We start from the raw sequence: 26,110 nt of genomic DNA on the forward strand, positions 1-26,110 counted from the left end.
CCTGTGTATCGGTCTTTAGTATGCCTTACCATGTCCAGATCCAACGAAGTATATCCTTTATCTTTTAATTACCCCAAAATGGAGCAAACTGCCACGTCTTTGATGTGTTGTCCACCGTTTGCATACGGGAAAGCCAAAACCTTTGCAAACTGTAACTGTTTCACCAATCCTGAAGTGTGATAAATATGAGATATGCTTCCTTTATGACAAGAATCCAAAGTTGGATTCGAATGTATATTATCTCCACGTGTCTTGACCTGGTTAACTGTATAAAGCTGGCTGGTACCTCACTGGCTGATTAATGGATGTATTGCCTGTTTGCCCTTTATCAGTTGCAATAGCATTTCCAGAATGACCAGCTGAATCAGGTGCTCCACAAAGAAATAGCCCTTTCCTCCATGTAACACTTTCTTCAATGACATTCTGACATCAATATCATTCTCTCCAGGTCTAATCACATCAAACTCAAATCCTAACTTCTACCCTGCCCTTTAAAATTCACTTCACACAGCTGGTGCTTTGGCCAAAGGTATGGGAACAACATCAAAAGACAATCTTATGGCCGAGAACTGAATTCCATAGGTGTCCACGAAGACTCAGCACGCATTAGATGCAGTTTTTCAACAAAGGCTCCAGAATTTTTGCTTCTTCCACTGGGGCAAAGGCCATACAAATACTAAGCTCTTGGACGGTTTCTCCATAGCGTCTGCTATGGTATAGAAGCATGCCATGGTCTCTCCGCAATGCCCAGTTATATGGTTGAAGAATGAGAAGCCTCTCGGATGACATAATGGACAATTTCAATTCTTGGGGGCGTAATGTTAAAGCATTTGAGTTATCAAACTTGCTGGGCTGGTCAGAAGTATGGTGCACTGTTCGAAGAGGAGAAGTTAGCAATAAGCCAGGATGGGCCCTTGATGCACGCTTCCAATAAAGCCTTTTAAGATTTTCCAAAGCAACTGCAATTATGTCTCTGTTTGATCCAAGCTCAATATCTGGAAGTGATCTGCTGTTCAAATCGAAAGCTTTTGATCCAGGATGTTTAACACAACCACATTTACTTTAGCAAACCAGCTTTCTCCTTCAGATAGTTGAAAAAGCTCCTCAGTGTATTCAGTTTTGGGCCATATCAAAAATTCTTCCCCAACACGAGCTCCTACAATAGTAACTCCAAGTCTTCGGCAAACTTCAATATATATTATACTTAGCATTATTCCACTTCCAGATGCAGATTTTAGCACTTTATGCAAGTATGACTGCTTTGGATTGTTAAGAAGAGATGACCTAGTAAAGCCTCGTAAATCAAAAAGAACAAAATTCACCGCCTCCAAAACTTGCAACAGATGGCACCCAATTTCTTTTGATACTAACTCTGCTTCCACTTGTTTTGCTATAATGTCAAGCTCAGACAACCGTGTTGTAATGCTTCTACCAGCTAGCGGAAAGGCATCTAAGCTTGCCCATTCGTAGGTAACCTTTGACAGACTGGGACCTTTGACAGACTGGGAGCTTCTCGCCCCTCCTTTACAACTGCTCGAGCATCCATATATCGATTATAAGACATAAATGCTTCATCCTCAACAGCAATCAATAACATAGCCTTTGCAAGAGAAATCTCCCTATCTTTTAGACCAAAAGAAATCTCATCACAACACTTTTTCCGTGCATTCTTAGTTTATTGAACTTCACATATCCACACCATGACGACTGACTTTGGCCTTTATATTCCCATGTAGAAGCAGAATGGGATGCAATGAAACATGAAACTTTTTCACCTGGAGCTCTGACCACAGAAAAATTGGATACAAAGGTACCCATCTTCATCTTTACCGGAGGCTTGAGAAAATCTTCCTTATTTGTATCTACAGGCGTACAATGGACTAGCTCTGGAACAGATGAAAAAGAAGATGACAAAATCATCACAAGCCAAGAAACTTTCAACTGCTTGAAATAATACTACGCTCCTTCAGAAGGGAATCCAAATTCTCTGAAACTTATCGCCAAATAAGAAACCCTTCGCTCATAAAAAGCATCAACTAAACTCGGTTTCAAATACCTTGGCTAGCGCGCAGTAGAAATTGTCCCCTACATTCATTACAAGATGAGTATCTAGATTAGGGCTTGACATGCGAGATGCTTCGGGTGATATTGGCTCTCCTTCTCGGCAAACTACATGATCTGCTACTAATTCTATCACACCTTTATTTAATCGAACTGGCATCCCCTGCTTCCACAGAAATGGTTCCATCTCATGCGTGAATTGTTCCAAAGGACCTTCATTCAACTCAACCGTTTCTGTTGCAAGTGATCCAGTCTTTGCAAAATCACGCTCTTCAAAAGTTTCAAAATTTCTCATAACCTCTTCTTTTGGTAGATTGGTAAAGAATAGACCACATTCACCATGTAACATCTCACTAGCTTTATGAATACCGTCCTTGACTTCATCAGCAGCTGTGCGACCCAACAGGAAGGGGTATCTCCTAGACTAGATAAATAATTTGAACTCAACAGATTTGATTTAATGAGTCCGAAGTCTGAAATTTTCAGATAGATTTGGCCTTCAATTGGTCCTACCTTGACCAGTACATTGGATGATTTTAAGGCCCCATGAATGATACCATGGTCATGCAAATACTCCACTCCTCTGGCTATTTGAAGCATAATATCTATCGCCCTTGGAAGTGAAAATGGGATTCTCTTGCGAGGAGAAGGATTCTCGTTGATGAAGCTACGAAGATCCTTATGCATCAATTCTGTCACCAGACAACACTCATTTCTGTCTTTATCTACAAATGAGCTTAATGCCTGCAAAAGATTTGGGTGCAGAAACTTAGACATTGCAGAGACCTCATGAAGAAATATTTCCACATTGGTAAACATATGCCTCATTGCGAAATTCTCTCCCATCCAAATAATCTCTTTGACTTCACCAAAGCTTCCACTTCCAATTCTTCTCTTCACATGCAAGTCTTTGCAGGAAACCTTTAATAGACAACCTTTAGGAAATAGATCTTTTTCAGTATCTTGTATTGCAGCATATATTAAAGGCAGACAGACTTCCACTGCTTCCTTGAAATCACTGTCGCTGCTCTCATCTTTTTCCCAATTCAAAAATATTGCAATAGAAAGAACCCCTGACATGAGAGCTTCCCTTGCACTTGCAACAGTGCCAGAATAAATGATGTGATATCCACAGTCTGATCCCTTGTTGATTCCACTGATTACCACAGAAGGCTTTTTCCAAGGAAAGAGTGTTCCAGATAAACCTAATGAAACACCATCTGCTGGGGTACTAAAAACCTTATAAGCTGACAACTGTTGATGCAAACCCAATGGATTTTGATAAACATGACAGCTGGGGAAGGTCTGTTACCGATCAGCACAAAATCACCTAAAACATGTTGCGCTGCGAAACCACTTAAAGGGATTTATGTGCTGCGAAACCATTTTAAAATGATTACAGGCGCTACGAAATCACCTAGACAATTTCAGCTTTGAAACGAGTTTGGACATATGATATCCATGTGAGATGTGAGACCAGATGAAAAGACTAGACCCAAAATTGACACCAACCCTTTGATAAACAATCGAACTGATGTGAACAATTTAAAATTTTTTCTTGAGTGATAACAGTTCCTATCTCTACAAGTGTGACAAACTCTGAAGGATCACTGCATTGACCTCTTCCTGCTTTTCCTAAGCCCTTGCAAGTCTTTCCTGAGCCTCAACCAACTTCTCATTGTCTTCCTTGCAACTTCTAGTCTCTTCCCTCAAACTCCTCAACATGTTTTCTATATTTGGAGAGTACTCATCTCCTTGCTGGCCAACTGATCTATAGGGAGAGTCACGTGAACTGTAGTCCACCATTTTTCTCTTCATCTTTGATTCTCTTCTTCCTGAAAGTATACCATGTTAGTTAAACCAAACAAATACCATAACCAAAATCATACCTCAATGATGTTCAGGGGAGGCTTATCTCATTTTCAAAATAAATCCACATTAGCACGATACATGTATAATCATAACCACATAAATATGCCAACATCATGCATCACAATACCAACTGCATACCATGACCCCATGCATGAAAACCATAACCATGGAAATGCATGCATAACCACATGCATCTATCCGATCAAGTCCAAGTGTTTGAATCATGCGTTCATACCACTCTGTAACACCACCTCCAATATCTACCCACTTTCACTGGCCTATCGGGGTAAATATGATTGGAGGGCTACTATAACATGACTCAACCTCCTAAATGTAGTTAAGGAAATGGCATCAACAACTTGAAACTTTACTAACTTCATTTAGGTGCTACAGAACCCCGAGGTGCTAATCAACCACTCCAGGTGTCCAACCCCTGGGTTAACTTTCCTTTTTAGTGAACTAGAGCCTCAATCACTCCCATGAAAAAGTAAGCCATTGACTATAATCCCCCAACCACTCTCATGATCCTACTTCCCAGTGAATGCAGTGTAATTTACTTAGTCTTGTGCTAGTAACCCCGATATCTAAGCCACTTTTCACGGCTAGGTTCCAAAACTCTACCCAGAACTTAAAGAAACTCTCAGAAATGATAAATAACACAAAGAAAAATCCTTTAACACAAAAATAGATTAGGGAATTAACCTATCCCATCCTAACTATGACAGTCATTATGTCAAACACATTGAGAACATGTAATCTTCAGGTAATGAATGCATATATAAACTTAGAGATTTGAAACTTATCTGAGGTTTACCAAGAAGGACTAAAGCCCTCTCAAAATCATTGCAATAACATCTATTAGGTCACACATTCAATAACCATTCATTTATCATTCAACATGTGATAAGAGATATAACTTGAATCTGTCATAAAACCATGCTTATAACCAACATATAACCAGAATAATAATAATAATAGAGAAACCATCAAAACCAAGAGGAACTTAGCTCTTATTGACATATCCAAATACCAACCAAGTCTAGGACTTCCACGTACCACCTAACCATAGATTTGGATGAACCAAATCTTTCTTTCAGCAAATCACCCTTGTCTCGTATTCCAAGCATGAATATGGGATCTAATGGGATAAACCAATCCATAAACAACCAAGGGAATCCAAAGGTTCAACCACTTCCACCCTCAAACTACCGTGATCTCATCTATACTGGTTCTATTATCACAACACCAAACCAAGCTTTGATGCCTTAGAATTCCTTCACCATCCCTTGAGGAATTTTCGCTTCTCCACCCACATGTTGAGGGCTTCCTAGAGAAAACCATCTCCACACCCAACCCTTGGGATTTTCCTGAGACCTCCTCACCCAGATCCAAAACCTTCTAGAAATCCAAATCTCAACCAAGAATGAATCCCATCACACCATGGCTGTTCAAAAATGGCAAGGCAAGGTTGAAACCACTGTCAAACCCGGAGAAACCCATGCCAATGATAGCAAATAAACCAAATACACACGTGCATGTACCATGCATGCAAAATTCAAGTAGGAAATCATATATGCAACCTATTACTTGCATGTATTCCCATTGAAGTTGCTTGATCCAACTCTTCCTTTCTTGATCTTTGCTTTCCTTGTCCTTCCTTGCTTAACTTCTCTTCTTTATGCTCATCTCCTCTCTGAAACCAATTCCAACATTGAAATGACAAAAGGCTAGCCAAAAACCCATTAAAAAGATGTGAGCTAATCCTCAAAATCATTTTTATCATTGAGGCCTCTATTTCCTTCATTTTCCTCTATTTTCCTTCAGTTTCCTCCTCACATGCAACTTGTGACCTTTCACCTTCCTTTTCTCCTAATTTCCTTTATTTTCATAAATAAAATGCAAATAATGTACTTTTTCCTTTTTAAATCCTTTTCCAAATCCTTTTCTAATTTCCCCTTAGCCATAATAAACAACAAGTGATGTCCACTAGGACGCTTTTCCCAACATTCATCTTGTAATACGTGTCCCATGACCTTGGTTTTATTTTTCCTTTATTAACTGTGTTACATGAACTTTTAACATGAGGTTGTTACACAGGCAAAGAGGAAGGGGGATTTGGGTACCTAGTGCTACTATCCACAATCATTGTGGGACTATTACAGTTTCGATCCAGGTGACAGAACTACAATCATAAAATAATCAGAAGTAAGAAGAAACAATGGGCACAAAGAGGGAACATATTTCAGAACATGTTCCAGTGGATCTTAATTCTCAAGTTTGGAATAAGTTTACGAGTAGAAGGGAAAGAAGGGGAAGTCTAGTGATGCCCATATTACTAGTTCTTCCTAATTATACTATATCTATTCTTTTTTTCTTTTTTTTTTTTAGTTTGGCAAATGTAAGAATACAAATGTATCTATTTTCTTTACTATTTTTTTCCACATAAGGATCTAGGAAGATCCTTGAGGAATGCACACTTTAAGTGTTTATATACAAAATGTATTTTCTACTCTTTATTAATGAAAGTACATGTCTCTTTTCTCTGGAAAAAGGAATACTAGGACACCAATAAATGCTTCAATAACAATTCATATCATCATCACAAACATAAATATAACACATGCATTAGACTTCAAAATTTTCTTCAATTTACTTCACAAAGGAAATCTTCTACTTGTTGTTACCAAGTTCTATGGATGCAACCAGATGGAAGCTACTACTCACTATTTTATCAGCTACAAATGAAAGGAGGTAAAACCCCTAGTTTATCATCTACCACTGAAATGACCTCCAACTCCTAACAATTTACCAGCCACTCCTTGAAGGAGCTATAACCCTTGTTCTGTAAGTTATCACTTTCTAGACTTCAATGATTCATCTTTCATACAATTTCCAAACTCAAATCATGAAGGCCACTTCCATTCATAAAATAAATATTTTTTCACCTAAATCATTCACCACAAACACCATAAAATCACCTTCAACGATCTCTAGTCACTAATCAATCCACCACACACACCAACAACATCAATCCATAATCAACACACCAACATACAACCATACACCTCTTGCAAATTTGGTTCTACTTATAAAGGAATTTGGACTGATATTTCTAGTTCTTGAGCTATTTGTTATCTTTCACTTAAGTTTCACTTATTAGAGGTTTTAATCTCATTAACTTATTGTTTTTCTACATTCTTAATGTCCTTTAGATGTTCACAATAAGTATTCAATCTATACTTTAATTGTAGAAATTTTCCATTCTGGAATTTTATAGGTTTAGCATGGCTTTTATCGACAGTTCTAAATTTGGTAAACTTCCAAATTTGGCCAACTACTAAAGCTGCCTCTAACTCTATCCATGCCTCCATCCACACTACCAAGTCGTTTAACCATTACTATTTTGGTGAAATCTACCAAATTTAGCGTAAAACAATAAATTCCAAGTTGTCGACCCATTTAGTGCTAAGCCTTCAATGTAGACCCAAAAATTTTCAAAGTTGTCAACTCTATCCATAAGCCTGAAGACCTTAACACACACTGCAAGAATTATGTGCATGTGGTCACAACACCTGCATAGAATTACATTCTAGTGCTAAACACTAGGCCTCAACTTTAATTATCCAGTGTGCCTTTGAAAACACCTCTAGGGACTATTCTTCGAGATTATGTGTCCCGATGGGATTGTCTCTCCACATGCACTCTGATTATTGGTCTTCCACTCTAGATTTGTATTCCCTCATGTCCCAAAGTCTCATCAACCCAAATATTCCTTGCATGTGCACCTTTTCCTTTCTTTCATGGCTGCTCCTGGGGGATTGTGTATGCCTAAGGGATTGCGCTATTAACACATGGACAAATCACCAAACTGTTAGGGTGAGTTGTCTTTCCACCTCATCTTGTTGATATCTTCTGTTCCACATGGTGGCTCCTGACTGGTGACATGTGTCACCCTCATAGGTTCCATGTCACTATTGACATCATGTTAACATCATCATCCACCTGTGCATTCACATCACCTCGGCGAGCCAATGAAAAAACTGCCATGTGCCAACTTTTGGTTGGTCCATGTTCCCCTGTCTCTGCCACCTTGCTTAGAAAATCACTGCTCACCACACATGCCACGTTTTTCTTCTTCATTTCCTTGTTGAACTGTTCTTACCGCATTGGTTTTTGTAGACCCCTCCTTTGTGATTTCGTGCTGAAGAGGGGGGCTCCCGATTTTAATTTGGGTTGTTGATTCTTCCAATCATTTGTTTGGATAATACCACCCAATGCAAACCCCTCTTGTATTTTAACCCTTAGGTAGGCATCGTCTCACATAATTTCTCCAATATGTCTGAGAGGAAATGTGGCACATCCATCACACAAAGTTTCCCACTGTATAATGGTTGAAAAGTGGACCTAGTGTTTGGTTTTTCATTGATTTAATTTATAAAACTAAAATATTGAAAACATGAATTACATGGTCAAGGGTTGGAGAGTCCAAAAAATATTAACTTTCATGCACTTACTCTTGTTCCTAACCTACTACTCACCTGGAATCCCAACTGGGTCCCACAAGGTCGGGGGTTGGGGGTCGGAGCGATTTCCTAGCTACACACCTATAATGGCTCCTAACTCCCAACTTTATTGAAGGATTAAGTCTTTTCCTTCAACCATTCTACCAAGTTTGACCAAATGCCAAAACTAACTCCCACTAAGACCATCAACTTGTTTAGTTGCAACTTTTGATTTAGGGCTTATGACCTTTGATTCGTAATAACTTTTGATCCAAGAGGCCATTTCTTGACTTCCATATATTGTTGGAAAGATTTTTCCGAGTTCTATCCACCTGAGTATTTTCCAAAATCACTTAAAATGATCTTCTAAATTGTAAATGGCTCCAAATCCTTTGCACCTTGACCAACTTTTCATTTTCTATGCTTGAGTTTATATTTGTTCCTTGACCATGCTTCTTGCATACGTCTTTACCTTTGCCATCATCTTCTTCCCCTTTTCCATCAATGACAACATATTTCTAACATTATGTAGGTGGTTTAACAACTATTTAGAAAGAACTTAGTGGTTCATTATCCAAACAATAATAACTAAGTGGTTCATCAACAAAACAACAAGCATCCAGTGGTTTAATCAATAGTGGTTCATTATCCAAACAACAAACATTTAGTGGTACATTGGCTAAGTATCAGGCATTAAGTGGTTTATTCAACCATTTAGCAAGCACTTAGTGGTTCATTAGCCAAAAAACAAGCACTAAGTGGTTCATTAGCAAAACAATAATCACTTAGTGGTTCATCGGCCAAACAATAAACACTAGGTGGTTCAGTTATTCATTGAGCTTCACACTACCTACACAAGCTTAAACAAGGAGTTCAGTGGTCTCAAACACAGTCACATTGATTAACACCCAAGGTCCTAGAGTACAATCTTAAGGTCACATAGCATAAGCTCAAGGTCAACTCCATCGATGCTTATTCATCCACATTATGCTCCATAGCTCCACATTGTCCAGAATTAGTCATGAAGCCTTCAATCCTCTAGGAGAATGGGGGTTCCCATGCATTAGAACAAGAAATAAAGGGAGAACCAATTATCACACATGTTTGATGATTAATTCCAAGAACATTTATCAAAACAAAGAGCATAATCTAACCAAATGCCAATATAGAAGCCTTAGAGAACTAACACCCATCTCAAGACTAGTCACTAAGAGGTTCACAATGAATTCTTGATCAGATGAATTCCAACCAAGCCAACCCCCATTTCTCTTTTTTTGTGCATACATATGGATAATTTCTCTAGCATCCCTTCGTGTGTAATAGAGAACCCAGTCTTGTCTCTTCGGCGTTGTTTTTTGAAGGGTTTTTTTTTTTATATTTTCTCTTCAATCCACGAGGGGAGAAGGGGGAATTGGCACTAATTTCCCATCCACTGCTCCTGTTTAATATCATAAATGACATTGTCATCCAACTCCAGTTCAACCCTAATCACATCATATTAAAATTCTATAATGTAATGGATTTTCTTATTTTCAAGTGGCTTCGATTTTAAATTTAGTAGGGTGACAGCTTTTCAAAATATGAAATAAACCATTCAACTTCCCTCAGACTAAGGATATGTAAGCTTATCCTTTCTTTAGTTTTTTTAATTAATTTTAAATAATAAATAGTAAATTCTTAATCATTGTTTTAGCAAGTTATGGTTCTCCGTGCTATTATTGCAGTCATATTTTATCATTACCAAAAGTAGGGGGAACGAAGGATGTTATGACCCCAAACCACTACACAGGGGGGATTTTTTCCTCCTATAACCACCCTGAGCCCCACACACAAGTGGGGTTTTCATCCCCCTTGTGATCCCCCTACACTCGACACAACATATAATGTGTGGAGATAGTTGTGTAAAGAATATAACACATACCTAAAAATCTCCCACTTGTTGTTTTCTTTGCACACAAGTGGTCACAAGAGTACATGATCAACAATCTAGGGAAATAATTCCCATTATTTCTTTAAACCAAGCAAATTCTTCACACTCATATATTTTGTTAATGAACCTACAACATTTGACAAAGTGTCCACATTCACCAGAAATGCCTTATTTTCTTCAATCATTTCTCTCATAAAGTGATAATGAACATCATTATGACTTGTCTTAGATTGATATGTTGGGTTCTTTGCTAGGAATATTGCACTCTAAATATCACAATCTACCCTCACAACTCACTGTACCAACCAAATACCTGAACATAATATTTGTAACCATATTGCTTCCTTGCTTGTGTGCATTAGACAAATTTTGAGGTTTAAATTGGGCTTCCTAAGGAATATTATAAAATAAGTGTGCAAATAATAAAATAATATTAGATTACCTCATCAAGTTTTGGAGGGAAAAAAGAAAAAACTACTTTTTCAACTCGTATTGTCAAATGATCTCCCTATGATTTTACTCAAATCTCAAGCAGGATCACTCATTCAATGCATAATTTAATTTTTCATCCAAGGAGTACCCATGTTGTATACTTTTGATGGACCATATTAGATGAAAAATTTGAAATACATGAAAAAACATGATCATAATCCCTTTTTTTATGTATTTCACATTTTTTGGGTAGTATATTTCATCGAAAGTTTGAAACATGACTACTCGGATATAAGATTAAATCCTGCATCCAACAGGTGCTGCCACTTGAAATTTGAGTAAAATTGTAGGAAGATAAGTTGAAAATATGAGTTGAAAAAGTAGTTTTTTTTAACTGTTTACTCAAAAGATGGTGAATCATCCCCCATGGTTGACATCATCATATTTAATTCTATTGGTTCTTATAAAGTTAATATTTGTTGTACATTTTTATTTTGAGGCCCATTTTTTACCTCATAATCTCTCTAATGAGTAGTTGCAATGTATTCGGTTTTTGTAATTTAGAGTGTCACTACTAACTTTCTCTTGCTCATCCAACCAATTTCTCCTCCAAATAAGTTAAACACATACCCACTTGTAGATCTTCTATGATCCAGATCTTTGGCCCAATATGCATCAACAAAGCGACGTATGTCTAACACCCTATCCAACCCTAGTCTTCCTTGGTAGCACTTTCCATAACCAATAGCACCACACAAATACCCGGAAACCCTCTTTATTGTTGTCTAAAGTTCCTTCCTTGGTTTTTACATATACTTACTCAACACTTCCATTGCACGTCTAATTTATGGTCTAGTTTAGACCATTTCATACATCAAAGTTCCAACTTCATTGACATATGGAACAAAAGGCATGTCCTCTTACTATTCTTATGTCTTGGTACATTATTTTATAGATAACTTTACACCTACAAGAATATGGACCTTCACCAGTTTATATTCATGCATATTAAACCTCTACAAAATTGTCCCAGCATATTTCTTTTTATTAAACAAAAGTTTCCTATTTGCATGATCTATTTTAATTTCCATGCCCAAAATGAAATTTGTAGCACTAGGATCCTTCGTGTCAAATTTGGAGGGCAACTGAGTTTTCACTTCCCAGATGATTTTCCTATATTTTCCAATCAATAAACATATTGTGCACATACAACAAAAAAATAAATAATATGAACACCAATTAATTTGAAACACACACTGATTCACTTTGCTCCTTGTGAAGCCAAGTCCCAATACGTAAGTATCAAATTTTTGATAGCACATCTTTGGTGATTACTTTAACCCATAGAGGGTATTCATACATGAAAGTGTTTATAATCTTCGTCATCAAATCTGGATCCTTTATCCTCAAGTTATAAAAATATTTTGATAGGAACAATTTGTTCATCAAGGACTTTGATTGATACAAAGTCTCTAACTTATTCCATAATGCCTTCATTGTAGCTTCTCCTAAAACATTTAGTAATATTGAATCTGAGAGGCACAAACATACTGTGTTATTTTCCTTTTGATCCAACTTGGTCCAGCCTACTATCGACATCCCTATTGTTGGAGTGCTCGGAACCACAACAATCCATTGATATTTTCCCACCAATAGAACTTCCATTTTGAGCTTCCACAACTCAAAACTTTTCCCATTGAATTTATCAATCGCTATATTTGAACTACTCACAATTTCATTTCACCACAAGAATCAAATATGTAGATATCCCATTGTAATATGGTCTACCATAAGCCTAAAAAAAACTAAAACTAAAACTAAAAACCCTTAGCCACAAAAGCATCCTCTTGAAGCCAAAATTTCTTTGATAACAAATGTAGGTTTTAATGTTGTAAAAATAATTATTGAAAATAGATTCTTAATAAATCAGAAAAGATGTAATGACAAACACACACATCAACACAAATATTTTATCCAAACCCATCTATCTTTTAATTTTCTCACTTGACATCATTTTGTACTTCATCCACTTTGGTTCCATTCTAGAAGTAGTATCTGGATTGTTAATTCCTTGTATTTTTAGTTGTTAATTTGTTTCTTATGATTCTATTACGGTTGGGTGAAGTATAGTCTGGATCGTGGTCAAGACATAGAATTTCCAATGCTAATAAATTATATGTGTATGTGGATAGGTGAACAAATGTGGAGAAGAGGATTCAAAATTATATACATATCAGGAAACATAGGAGCATCTCAATAGAAATTGATGGACCAATTGCATTAGATTTAGGAACTTTTTCATGAGATACAAATAAAACACAATGAACTGGTATCAAGCATTACATCCTCAATGGAATTCCTAATGGAATGTAGAACACTTATCTAGTGAACTGAGGATAAGCTTTTAAGCCTGCACTTTTAGTTAGAAGAATTACATTTGACTTTGGTTCAGAGACATCCAAATGCCTCACCTTCTAGCATTTAAGTTAGTTCATCATAGCCTAAAGTTCTTAATCTTAATGAACTAGCCCATGCTTCAAAGATGGATTTATCTCAAGATAGCCCTGCTTCCCTTCCCCTTTAAATTACTATGTTTGCTATATTTTGTAAAATTTTGGGCATTTTTTTGGAAAGTGTTTGCCTCTACATATCTGCGTATAATATGCATGCCTTAGATATAGCGTGGCTTTTAAGTTCATTGATAGTTGGAAATATCATTTTTTTATTCGTTTACCATTGATTCTTTTCTCTATTTTGATGTAATACTACATCTCAAATGCATAATTTCCGTTAATACAAAATATTATTACAATTAAACAACTTATTATAAATTATAAAATAGGTATGTAAATAGAGATGATGGAGCACAACACTAGAGTTATTTCCTTTTGCAGTGTTCAAAAAAACTTCTTTGTTAATCGCAAGCTCGCTCTAGTCAATGGAGGCAAGCCAATGTATAGGGATGTTGGGTTTTGTTTCTTCAATAGAATCATTCGAGGATGTATTTGGTTTTTATCTGTGGTGTTACAATCATCTAACTGGTGTTGTGTGACTAGATACCAAGAGGGAGAGGGTGGGAATGATCCTATGGAAGTCTACATCACATGGGTTCAATAATTGGAAGAAACCCTTCTTCAAAGGGTTGACGAGCATCGCAGTGACTACTTGACAGGTGATTTCCCATTCAGGTTTTTTCTATAGGCCACAATGGAGGAGAAATAAAAATATATATATAGATCTGGTGGTGATCTAGTTTGCTTTGGATGCCCACATTAGATGATTCCAATGGGGATGGTTATCAAACATCCATATCTTTGTATGTACAAGGGTCGTCGATTTGATCCTCCATAGATCGAAAGACCTCAGAATGAAAAACCGGATCTGCAGGAGATTTTCATTTTTTTGTTAAAACGCTAAACGAGAAATAGATCCTCTTCAGGGTTCAAGGTTTGTATCTAGTGGAAGATTTGAAGTAAATCATGATTGTAAACAACCTAGGTATACCATTTTTTACAGTGTTTGATTTATGAGGGGTAATTTTTGCAAGGGGTCATACAACTGAAAGATTATGGAATAGAAAGGAACTCCACCATAATATTAAATCTAAGGCTGAGGGGTGGGGTTTCAAGTATCAAAAACCCCAATGGAATAGCCTCATTCAATATGCAGTGAAAGGGAAGGATTATCCTCTTGTGTATTATATCCAAAATCTACCAAGGCCTTATATAGTTGAACGAAAAGCACTAGTAATGGATGTTAAACCCCCATATGTAAAAAAAAAAAATATTGATCTACAATATAAGGTGCTAATATTCAGGTTTAATGGATTTTGGACGAGATCTAAAGATTTACATCAGTGAGTATTTTCTTTTTGTACACCCAACTGATACTTCTACTTATGTTCCAAGGGTTTCTTTGTATTTCAATTTGACACAGAAAATGATATGAAGAAAGTCATAAATGATAGACCATGGTTCTAGGGTAGATATGGGATTTTATTACCCCATGGTTTCTAGAATTTGATACTACAAGAATGGTGGTCACTATAATGTCGGCTTGGATGAGATTATCAAATATCCCTCTCCCTTTCTAGAACCATAAGGTCTTGGAAGATATTGGAAATGCTCTTGGAAACTTCAAAAAACTAGATTATGATATAATAGAAAAAGGTATATTTACATTTTCCATAATTTGTGTGGAAATAAACCTTAGCAAAGGTCTACCTGACTGTGTCCATTTAAAACATGGAAACTTTTATTGGACCCAAGTTTTAAATTATAAGAATATGAAATTTAGAAGTTGAATCTGTTTTGTAATAGGACATGAAATGGATTAATGAATGAATGAAATGAAATACAGATTTAAACAAAAACATGGAGTTATAGCAAAATGGAACTTCAATTAATTAATAGAAAATGTTGATAATTATTTACATGCATAATGAAAGCAAACTAGCTCAGGCAATGGTAGTTTATCTCGAAGAAGAGATGTGATGGAAACATGTCTTATAAACTGTGTCACAATGTGTTAGACACACATGGAGAAGACTGAAGATATGAAGGATAAATGTGAATGCATTATGTTATTCACATGATATACATTTATAATACATTGGAGTGATTGTGTGATTCATCTTCCAAGGTCTCTAAGGCTCCCTTTGACTATTCAACTTCCTCACCCTAACCCTTAGTGAATTAGGTATCCAACATTCCCCCCCTTAATCGGAAGGGGTATGTATGAGTCCAATAGGAGAGTTGTAATATAAAATGTGCAAAAATGCATGGCAGCACTCGGCTGAATGTGCTCTCTAAAATGTTGTCATAAGATGGTGGTTTAAGAATGACAACCAACACTGGAACTCTTAGTGTAGTTCCCAAAACTCTTCCAAATCTGGCAAGAAGCTGAAATATTATGCTAGAAGAAGTGTCCCTAATGCTTTGGAGAGGGAGACCTTCAACCTAGAAAAGGGAGGTCTACAACCTATGGTGATTTAAGGATCACCACCAACTCTAGTATACTTAATGTAATTCCTGAAACTCTTCCAGAACTAGCAAGAAGTTGAAGTCTTCTACTAGAGGAAGTGCCCCCAACTCTTTGAAGAGGGAGAAACTCAACCTAAAAAGGGAGGTTTGAAGCTAGCATAGATGGTTTAAGGTTGACCATCTACCAAAGGAATGCTCAGGGGCATCTCTATCTCTAGATACAACTTTGAATCTGTTATGACAAGTTTTGGCTTAGGCTCGCTTGAACTTCTGTTTCTCTGGATACAACTCTTAATTAGGTAGTGGGTTCAACTTGTGGATCAGGCTTGCTTGATGCGGATTTGAAGTTTTTAGATGGCCATCACTTCCCCCCCTATCAGATACAAGGTGATATGATGGAGAAAACTCAACTACAAGACTTTTCAATACTCTAGAAGAAATTCTGACATATGACTGAAATATCTTCTTGGTTGTTGAATCCCATTGCCAAGAAGTGATCCATCCAAGGTGAATATTTTTTCTTACAAGAGTCTTTTTTTTAAGCATATGTTTGAAGAATGAGTGGTTTTATGAAAATTCTCACATGGATGAAGATCAAAACAATGATCTTTTATATGGCCAACTCTTTCACAATGTTGGCATTTAACATTCTATTGTGGCTATTGTGGAAGAGGAGCAGGATTTAGAACCACTGAAGATGAATTGTCATAAATAAATCCAGTACTCTGAAATTGGATGGGCTTTGAGTAATCTGGAATATGAAAGGACACATCATTGTCATATCCCAAGGTCAGATGATGGTCTTGGGAAGTGTATTTTGATTTTTTTCCTCTGCATGCAACTATGATCCTTCATTGGGCACTCAATCTGAATGAGCTTCAACATTATTGACTCGTTGTCGATGGGAGCTTGTCTCAATATTATGAACAAAAACAGGTTCAAAATGTTGTCTTTTCTGTAAATGATCTTGTTGTAGTTGTGATTGAAGATGCAAAAAATCAATCTTCTCTTATGTATGTTGCAAGCAAGTTTGAATGTCAAAAAAAGTTTCCTTTCTTATGTTGATTATGCTTTCAGTAGTCGATATAATTAGAGCTAATAAATTTTCAATTTGAGTCATTTTTAAACTTCGAAAAATCAACTCAATTCATCAACAATAATCCAAAATAAATAAAAATCAGTTGGCAACATGTACAAATCAATATTTAGTGTTCTCAAATAGCACACCACAGATTAAGTTGACCAGCAAGTGTGGTTGATCGCTTTTTGTAGCTGAGAATGGAACCTGAGATCCTTGAGCGGATGTTTCCCCCTTTTCTTTTTCCTTAGTTGCCACAAATTGTAGGTACTCCGGAGAATAAACCCTTAAAACGTAATGTCCTCTGAAGTATGCATATATCGTACAGTTGTCCTAGGTTCTCACGTCAAATATCATAGTAGTTCTCTTGTCAGTGTATGTGCCTTTTGAATTTTATTAAACATCTGATCATAATTGACTGGCGCTTGGAAATAAGAGTTGATTTTCACTTAAAGAAGATCAAGAATCTTCCCCTTCTTCACCTTGCAACTGAGGTAGAGGGTCACACAAGGGAGCGACCTCTTAACATATACCATCCTCCAGCATACCATTAATGCATGAAACTATGCACCAATTTGAACGAGCAACAACACTCCACCATACACTTCCCTCTTCAATGCGGTGTCTTCAAGATGTTGCGCACCAGTATTCATTCAATGGAATAAAATGATAAATGGAGACAATATTTCAATGATATAAATGGTTGAATAATTTATTATTTATTATGCTATATATTTAAATATGCACAAGCATAAAGAACAAACAAATTGCACATGTTGCTCGTCTTTTATAGCCCAGATGAACAATAAGAAACCATATGAATAAACACTAGAGGCTATCAATTGTAAAGTTAGTGAAGTTCAACCAACAGTTGACACACCGAATGTGTTAACGGTTATGCTCTCAGTGTTAGCACAATACGCTGGTATTTGTAGATATTTCAACAAATGTTGATAGTCGACTTCTTGGGTTTGCACAAAACCTTTTAAATTCTCTTCTACTTCAAACTAATATTTATGCACACATGTAATAACCATGCACAGCAGTTTACGTCAACGCACATTCAATGTCAATCTAGAGCTCCAATGTATGTCATATACCGTGCACAATAGCCTTGAATGGAACATTCAACTAAGTTCGCAACACTAAGAGGTTGTGATACATTAACAATAAACAATTGATCTGAACATGAGCATGGGAGCGATTTTCATCTCTTGCTAAGATTCCATGGTGAAATGTCTTCAATATTGAGAATTATTGGTCACAAAGAGGGGGATTCGTTATTGTTAAGCGTATTTACAACGTAAGTTAAGCAACATCTAAAGGAGCCAATGCACTAACATATGGAGTATAGAAAGGCATATAACGTAATGACACCAGCATGTAGAGCCAAACGTAGCGAACATGACCAACATACAATTTCATTCAATGTAGAGGCATTGGATTTTTGACAAGCATTCTGGTGTGACTTTTTTTTAATGATCGCATAGAATCTTCAAGGCAAAAGTTCAGGAATTAAACAACGTATACACAACACATCACATTGCTAGATGGTCACACTATTCAAATGACCTTTAAACTACTGGGATGCGAGTTTTGTGAGAAGAAATAAGCATGGAAGCCCACAAATGACATTAACCAGCGTTGAGAAGGTGTTGAGAAGGTGAAATGGTATTGTCAGATGTGCGAGAAGTAATGCATGGAAACATTCACAGAATTTTCTCATTGAGAAATCTTTGCTAAATAGAGTTAATAGAGTCTGATAAAATGGTAGAGTAGAACTGTATAATCTGAGTGAAGGCAGTGTTAGGTCTAAGAGAGAGAGAAAGGAGTTGTATGTTATTTATCAGTGAAATGCTCTCATTCCTCGAATGCTAGAGTTCCCAAGTGTGACCAAATTGTAGATAAATGCAGATGCATTTTTGCATGAATATGTTTTACATAGCCAACAATCTGACATAACAAGAAAGCCAAAGTCACGGGCATAGTGGGTAGGTTTTATGCAGAGAACTCAACTCAAATATGGCTGACATACAGTTCATAATTTCTAAGCTATAACTAGTCTCAAAATGGCTCCAAAAGTTCAGGACACAAAAAAACTACCAAAAATAGAAACTGTTGAAATAAAAAATTGTGCTGAAAAATAGGAAACTAATAGGAAACAACATTGGGGATCCAAGTGGAGTAGGTGGGTGGCCACCAATATCTAGCTGGATCATTCCTCGCCCCTTAGAAAGTAATGGTCCCCATTGCATTGAGTACCTCCATGAGATGGGAAAACTTCTTGTGAACTTCATCCCTAGTGAGCCACTTGTTTGGTGTAGGAGTTAGTCAGCTTTGACAACTTGATACAGTTGGTTCTTATGTTGGCGAGTATTCTTAATCTCTATGTCCATGATCTGATCAGTGGTGGACTATTCAATTCAATTTGGGTTAAGCTTTGTTGGTGATAGTTGCTTGACATCTAATGTGTCCAATAATGGTGGAAAGTATGGTCAAAGTTGGTCCACATTGAATACTGGATGCAGGCCAAGGAATGGGGGGATACTTAGCTCGAAGGCATTATCGCCCACAACCTTAGTGATGGTGTAAGGCCTGTATAGAAGAGGTTAAAAGCCTTTGATGGGCTCTAGAAAGGCATTTCTTCTGCAAATTCAACCAAACCTTGTCTCCCACTTGAAACTTATGTGTCACTTGATGTTGATCATGACATTATTTGAACTTAGTATTGGCTTTATCTAGGATATCTGAACCTACTGGAAAATGTGTTGAATATGTTCAATAAACATGATCGATTTATTAGCTAAAAATTGTACATGTGCATATTATGTTTGTGTACTTTCAAGAGGCATTGCAACATCAATGGGAATGATTGAATCTTAGTCCCACCTAAAAGGGGTTGTGTCCAGTTGAGTTGTGGAGAGCCCTGTTATAGCTATGTTGTACATAAGGGAGACTCTCATTCCATGTTTGTGAATGCTTAGAGTTGTAAATGCATATTATGTGCAATATCATCTTGTTGACGACCTTTGTCTGGCCATCAGTCTACGGGTGGAAGGAAATCGACTTGGTCAGCTTAGTGTCCAAAAATAACCAAAGGCTCAAACATAATGGGCTTAGGAATTTTTTATCCCGATCTGATATAATGTTCTATAAGATCCCAAAATTTACCCACACTTGTTCGAAGAAGAGCTTGAAAGTGGCTTCTATTTTGATACTCTTCTTACAAGCAGCCAATATGACCATCTTAGAAAATCTATCGATGACCATAAACAAATATTCATTACCATGCCTGGTAGAAGGAAGTCCAACCATATAGTCCATGTAGATGTATTCCTAAGGTCGGTTAGGAGTAGATAGAGGGGTGTACATGCCTTACTTCTTAATCGTTAGACTGTTGATGGCACGGGAAGTGAAAGGTTTGATATATTTTCCAATGTCATGTTTGAGTTTTTGCCAACAAAAATACTTCTGCGGTAATGCTACTGTCTTCTCCACACCAAAGTTTCCTATGACCCATTTGTAATGCACCTCCCAAATCAACTTGGCACCAGTATGAATAAAATATATAAAAATAATAATACAAATGATATAAATAATAATAATGATTAATTAACCAATAATTAGTATTGAAGAGGCATGTCTTTAAGGACATGGCCATTCATGAAAGGAACCTGCCTAGGTATATAAGAGGGCCCTCATTTGTAATAATCATCTCATATATTTTATACATTTCTTATATAAATATATTTGTCTTATCATGGATATCTATATATTTCAGATCTTTTGAAGTATTCTACTACGTATATGAACCTTGTTCGTTGCATTGGTATCAGAGCATTCCTCTGAGTATACAAACTTTTTTCTTAACATTAGTATCATTGCATTCCTCTAAGTATACGAACTTTATTTGTTACATTTGGCCATCAACTCTTCATCATCGTGATTGAAGTGTTTTGTTGCAAAATTTTTGGAGATTCTCCATTTTGTTGCAAGGCCCTTGGCCATTAAAAAAAGGAAAAAAAGAGAGAAAGTATATATTAAAAGAAAAAAATTTTAAAAAAGAATACATATATATATATATATATATATATATATATATATATATATATATATATATATATATATATATATATATATATATCTATAATCCTTGGTGGTCGACAGCCCACCACTGTTTGATCCCTATCGATCATCTGATACATACACCTTTCATATACACAAACCATATAAACTTGATTTTGGGGTTTCCGTATTACAAAGGTTGGATGTTCAAATTCGTTGTAAATACATGACAAAGGAAGGCACAAATTGGTTACAGAAGAGTGATCGAGGAGATTAAGGAGTCATTATTCTTGTAAATTTGATTAATTTGGACCTAGATTAGAGGATTGATTTTTCACAGCCCAGCCACAGCTTTAAATAAGTTTACATAAATTTAAACTAAGAACTCATTTTATTCGCACTTTCATCACTATAAAGTGTGAATAGATATGTTGCCAGCATTTCAAAATAGTCATGAACTTTTAATTAATTAATTCAAGAATCTAAAGCTTATAAAGGTCATTATTAAAAAAAGAAATATATATATATATATATATATATATAAAGTTCTATCTCATAAGTTAATTATTAGTTAAGTTAATATTGATGGCGTTGGACCCGCCAACATTCAGGGGATCTCCTTGGTATGAAGTCCCAACTAGACCTCACATCATTTGGTGTAGGAGTCCCATTCGGTACGATGGCCTGGTTGCCATTATCTTAAAGATATACCTTAGCTCTTTCTTGTCAACACATGATATCGATATGCTTTGTCTCTGAACAACGAGATTCTCGTGCTTGGTGAGTGCTAGTGTTACTTGTGTCAAGGTCCTTTCACTGCGGAGAGAGAGGGTGGAAGTGAGTGTCCAGTCGTAAGGGAAAAAGTCCCAACTCTGTCAGAGAAACACAACAAAACAGGACATGCACATCTTCCAGAGGAGCATTCCACACGAATGCTGCAGTCACAATACACAAGGGAAGATAGCAAGTACAATACCCAGCAGAGTAGTCAGCATGAGTGCGACATCATTATAACAAGTTTATAGGAAAGTTTTTGTGTGATGTTTGGTGAGGCAACCCACGCAGGGAGGACAACATTAACAACTCATACAACACATTTTCATAAATATATGTATTAGAGCAACTGAAAGAGTTCAATTGTTTGACACGGGTTAAAGCAACATGCATTACAACTGTTCAAAATTAGTCTCACAAACAATTACAATACATTTGTGAAAATGTGTTGGCCTATTATCAGGCTTCTGAATTAAGTGAAAGTCCCAAAACACATTGGTACACCATACATCACTAACCGCGTAAGAGGGGTGTTGGAGCCACTTCTCGCTCCTCAAAGAAAAGAATACAAACTCTCAAGACTATGTGGAAGGAACCAAGGTGAAAAATCCATTTTCATGTACAAATGAGGGGGTATTTATAGCCAATGGTAAAAATAGCCCTTGTGACTGTTCGACTTCCCTCGTGACTATTTGACTTATTGACTCTTTATCTTTATATGACTTTTCATATAACATGTGGGTCTCTTGGACTTCCACGTTACATTACATTGATTTACACAGTATCACCCACAGTAGTGATGTGGCTGACATGATTCATGACACGACTTGACACAATAGTGCTGGTATGTCCATGTTGTTGGTGGTGTCCATGTCGAGTTGCAATGTTGCTGAGTGATGGATGTGCTCTTGGTGTATCACAGCTTCACCTCCGCACGGCAAGGTGTGCGGAGTCTTCAATGGTCCTCGTGTTTTCTTGTTGTTGCATGTGCACGTTGCTCCTATGCTTGTACTTTGGCATGCTTGACATGTTCGTTCATTCGAGAAAAATTCTCCTCACATGCATCATTTGTTTATATATTTGTGAACACATCTCCTTGCATGTACTCTCCTTGTTCATCCCATCCATCGTCGCATCATGTCTTATCCATATACGTGTATCTGCAATCACTCATGACGAGACGACATCAAATCCATACAACTCCTAGTCTACCATGATGCATGGTTTTTCATTTTCGGATGCAGGTGGCCGAGAGAGAGGACAGTGCCATGAAACTATCCAAGGAAAGTTTCAAGCTGGGATGCGGGCCCATGGCACTACTGGTGAAAATTGTGCAGAAGTCACCCAGAGACTGAGATGGACAATCCGGATCAGCAGTGACTGTGCGTGGGATCTAGCTCGACCAGAGGGAAAATTTGCGCAATTTATAGAGGGAAGCAATGTGGGTAGCAGAGGGGCTTGGTAGAAAAAAATATGCAATTCCTGGAGGGAAGAAGCAGCGGGATGCAAGAGGCTTGGAAGAAAAAACTATGCAATTCCTAGAGGGAGGAAATAGTGGGCTGCAGGAGGCTTGGCAGAAAAAATTGCGCAATTCCTGGAGGGAGCTGGTAGCAGGCTACAGGAGGCTTGTTGGTAAAAATTGCGCATTTTTTCCAAGGAGCTAGCTGCAGGGTTGCTGGTGACAAAAACTGCATAATTGCTGGGAGGTGACCTGCTAAACACCACTGCGCAGTTTCTGAGCTGAGCGGGATGTTGGGCAGCTGAGGGGCTTCCTTATGAAATCTGCGCAGTTTTTTGGGTGAGTAGTTAGTCGATTGACTGGGTGGTTGACGGGAAAAACTGCGCAATTTTTTGATGGAGACGGGGACAGACATTGGGTGTCTGTCTAGCTTGTCTACATAATTTTCTTAGTCATCGGAGCGAGCAAGGTCTGCAGATTTTTCGCAATTTTTGAGGGGAGTGAGTCCTAGGGTCACTACCTGCTCAAACTCTTCGGTTGACCAGCAGTAGGATTGGTTGATCATCTTGTGGGCAGCGTAGATTGAAATGGCTTGTTGGACACTTCTACGTTGTTCTAGGTGACAGTCGGTCGAGTCGATTATGGGTGGAGGTCTGACTGTTAGAGGATGATCTGTCATCAGAACTTCAGCGAAATGACTAAGTGTGTGAACAAGTGAATTTTTGCATATGTGACCTTGCTAACACACAATCAACATGACTTGACGACAAGACGCCTCAAACTATCAAGACAGCATATACTCATCATCACTGACTGACAGTGCAAGCGACAAGCACGACACTTGTGATAGATCGGTGAATGACCGCAACAATGCTTGTGTGACAGTGCATACAACTTCATGTGTGAGTGAGATGGATGTTTATATAGCGAATACAACTTGTACACACGAAGCGAGACCTTATGCATGACCAGAACATGGCTACAAGCGTGACATTGTGACCAACATGCAAAAATATGTTTGTTGAACGGTCAAGCAAGGAGGGTGCAAAGACTAAACACAAGCTCACAGGGTGAGCCCGACTGCTTGCAAACATCAAATAAAAACCCAAGGGAGGCTTCAAAATTAGATGCAGGCCAAAAAAATTTAGGGTGTTGCAACCACTACAACAGTTAAATAAGGTTAAAGTAAAAGGAGTTTTGAAATTTAATAAAAGGGATATTTTAAAAAAATGTTCAAATCATAGAATATATATATATATATACAAAAGGGGTATTATTATAGAAGGAAGGAGAAGCTAAACATGGGATAGTTAAAAGAATAAAAACAAAAGTAAAATAATAAAAAATAAAAAATCCAAAGTTTTTAAATATTCAAGAATGGAGTTTAAGTCGGAAATGAAAGAAAGGAAATTTTTCAAAAATTTCATATGACTATGATTTAGTGCTATTTGAAATTAAAGGAACTCTTGCAAGAAAATATGTTACTATTCCTATCTCGCTCATCAAAGACAAGAATTATATAAACCTTAAATTCACTAACCAATTGATGATTCCCAAGTAAAATATAATTGAAAAAATAGACCTCTAGAACACAAAATAATATGACATAACCAATTTACAATTAAACATTGGGGACTATAAATTACATCGCAATACTTTGTTCAATCCCTATGGGGCGAACGAGGTGACATAATCTTGGTTTTTCCCTCGATGGAAACATTAGGGTCCTTCATCCTAAATACGAAAAATATGTTCTTCACATTTTCCTAGAAAAAGAAGAAAATAACGCTATAGGATGTTACATTGAAGCCAGATTGAGTTACACAAGAAAAAGTAAAAGATATCTCAAAAGTAATTCTTCAAGAAAACCAGAAATCAATGCAAAGTATGTAGAAGGAAGTTGAAAAGATTACAACAGAAGAAAATGAAAAAGTTATTCACCTTAAGGACCACAGCAAAAAATTACCCACTCAAATTAAGAAGCTTATAATGATAAGAAATCATTGAGAAAAAAATTAGAAGAATTTATGATGAAAGAAGCATCTAAGTTTTTAGACGAAACTGTCCAAGTTGAAGAAAAAGGAATGAATGTTGATCTAATCAATATCACAATTCAAAATCATGAAAAACCGATAGAAGCAAAAAAATATTCAGATATTGCAGTGCAAATAACAGAGATTTCAAGTGAAGAGCCAAGGATTAACAAGCAAATTTCGTACTCAAAGGAAATATGATACTTCAAGTAAATCAAGAAATCGACACAAATAAGATAAGGGAAATCATATCACAAGAACTCTATATCTACACCCAAATCATAAAATCAAGCATATCAGTCAATCTACAAATTCATATCACTTAGACTAGAGATTGTTGGAAATACTGAGAGGGGGGTGAATCAGTATTTCTTTCAATTGTTATTTTTACTAGTTAAGATCATTTATAATTAGAACACAAAATGAGAAATGATAGAATAATAATTTTATTAATCAATGACGAGGACACCAATCCTCTTTACAATAAATCCAATATAATAATGTGTAGGGCTCCAACCCTAGATGAAGATACCAATATTCAATTTCCCAAACTCGAACCTGTATTTTTTCCGAGCACCAACTCAGACTTTCCAAGGCTCCAACCTTGTCAACTTTGAGGCACTAACCTCTAGGTCTCCAACCCTATCTCTGGTACAGGCTCCAACCTAGGATTTTTAGGACTCCTATCCTCTAAGGCTCCAACCCTCAGTTGTAATTCGTCAAGATAAGTTTGGTGATTCTTTATGGCTCCCAGTATCTTTTGCAACAAACCCTGTCTATCTTTAGAAATGATTCCACTTAATCTCCACATCACTTCATCAATGAAAACCTTGATTTATCATGAAGGTGTCTTTGCAACTCTTCATGATACCCAAACAAAATCTCCAAGGTTACTCCATGAGGACTTCAACAAAGCATAATG

The 26,110-nt window shown here is 36.8% G+C and overlaps 1 pseudogene; it reads right to left on the reverse strand.

Annotated features, from left to right (window-relative positions):
* Positions 1-556: 556 nt before the first annotated feature.
* Positions 557-1,669, reverse strand: LOC149225166 (uncharacterized; annotated as a pseudogene).
* Positions 1,670-26,110: the final 24,441 nt, after the last annotated feature.

This window comes from Pinus tabuliformis, chromosome J (assembly GCF_031772625.1).
Source record: "Pinus tabuliformis cultivar Carrire ecotype Pingquan chromosome J, CPIR1, whole genome shotgun sequence".
NCBI lineage: Eukaryota > Viridiplantae > Streptophyta > Pinopsida > Pinales > Pinaceae > Pinus > Pinus tabuliformis.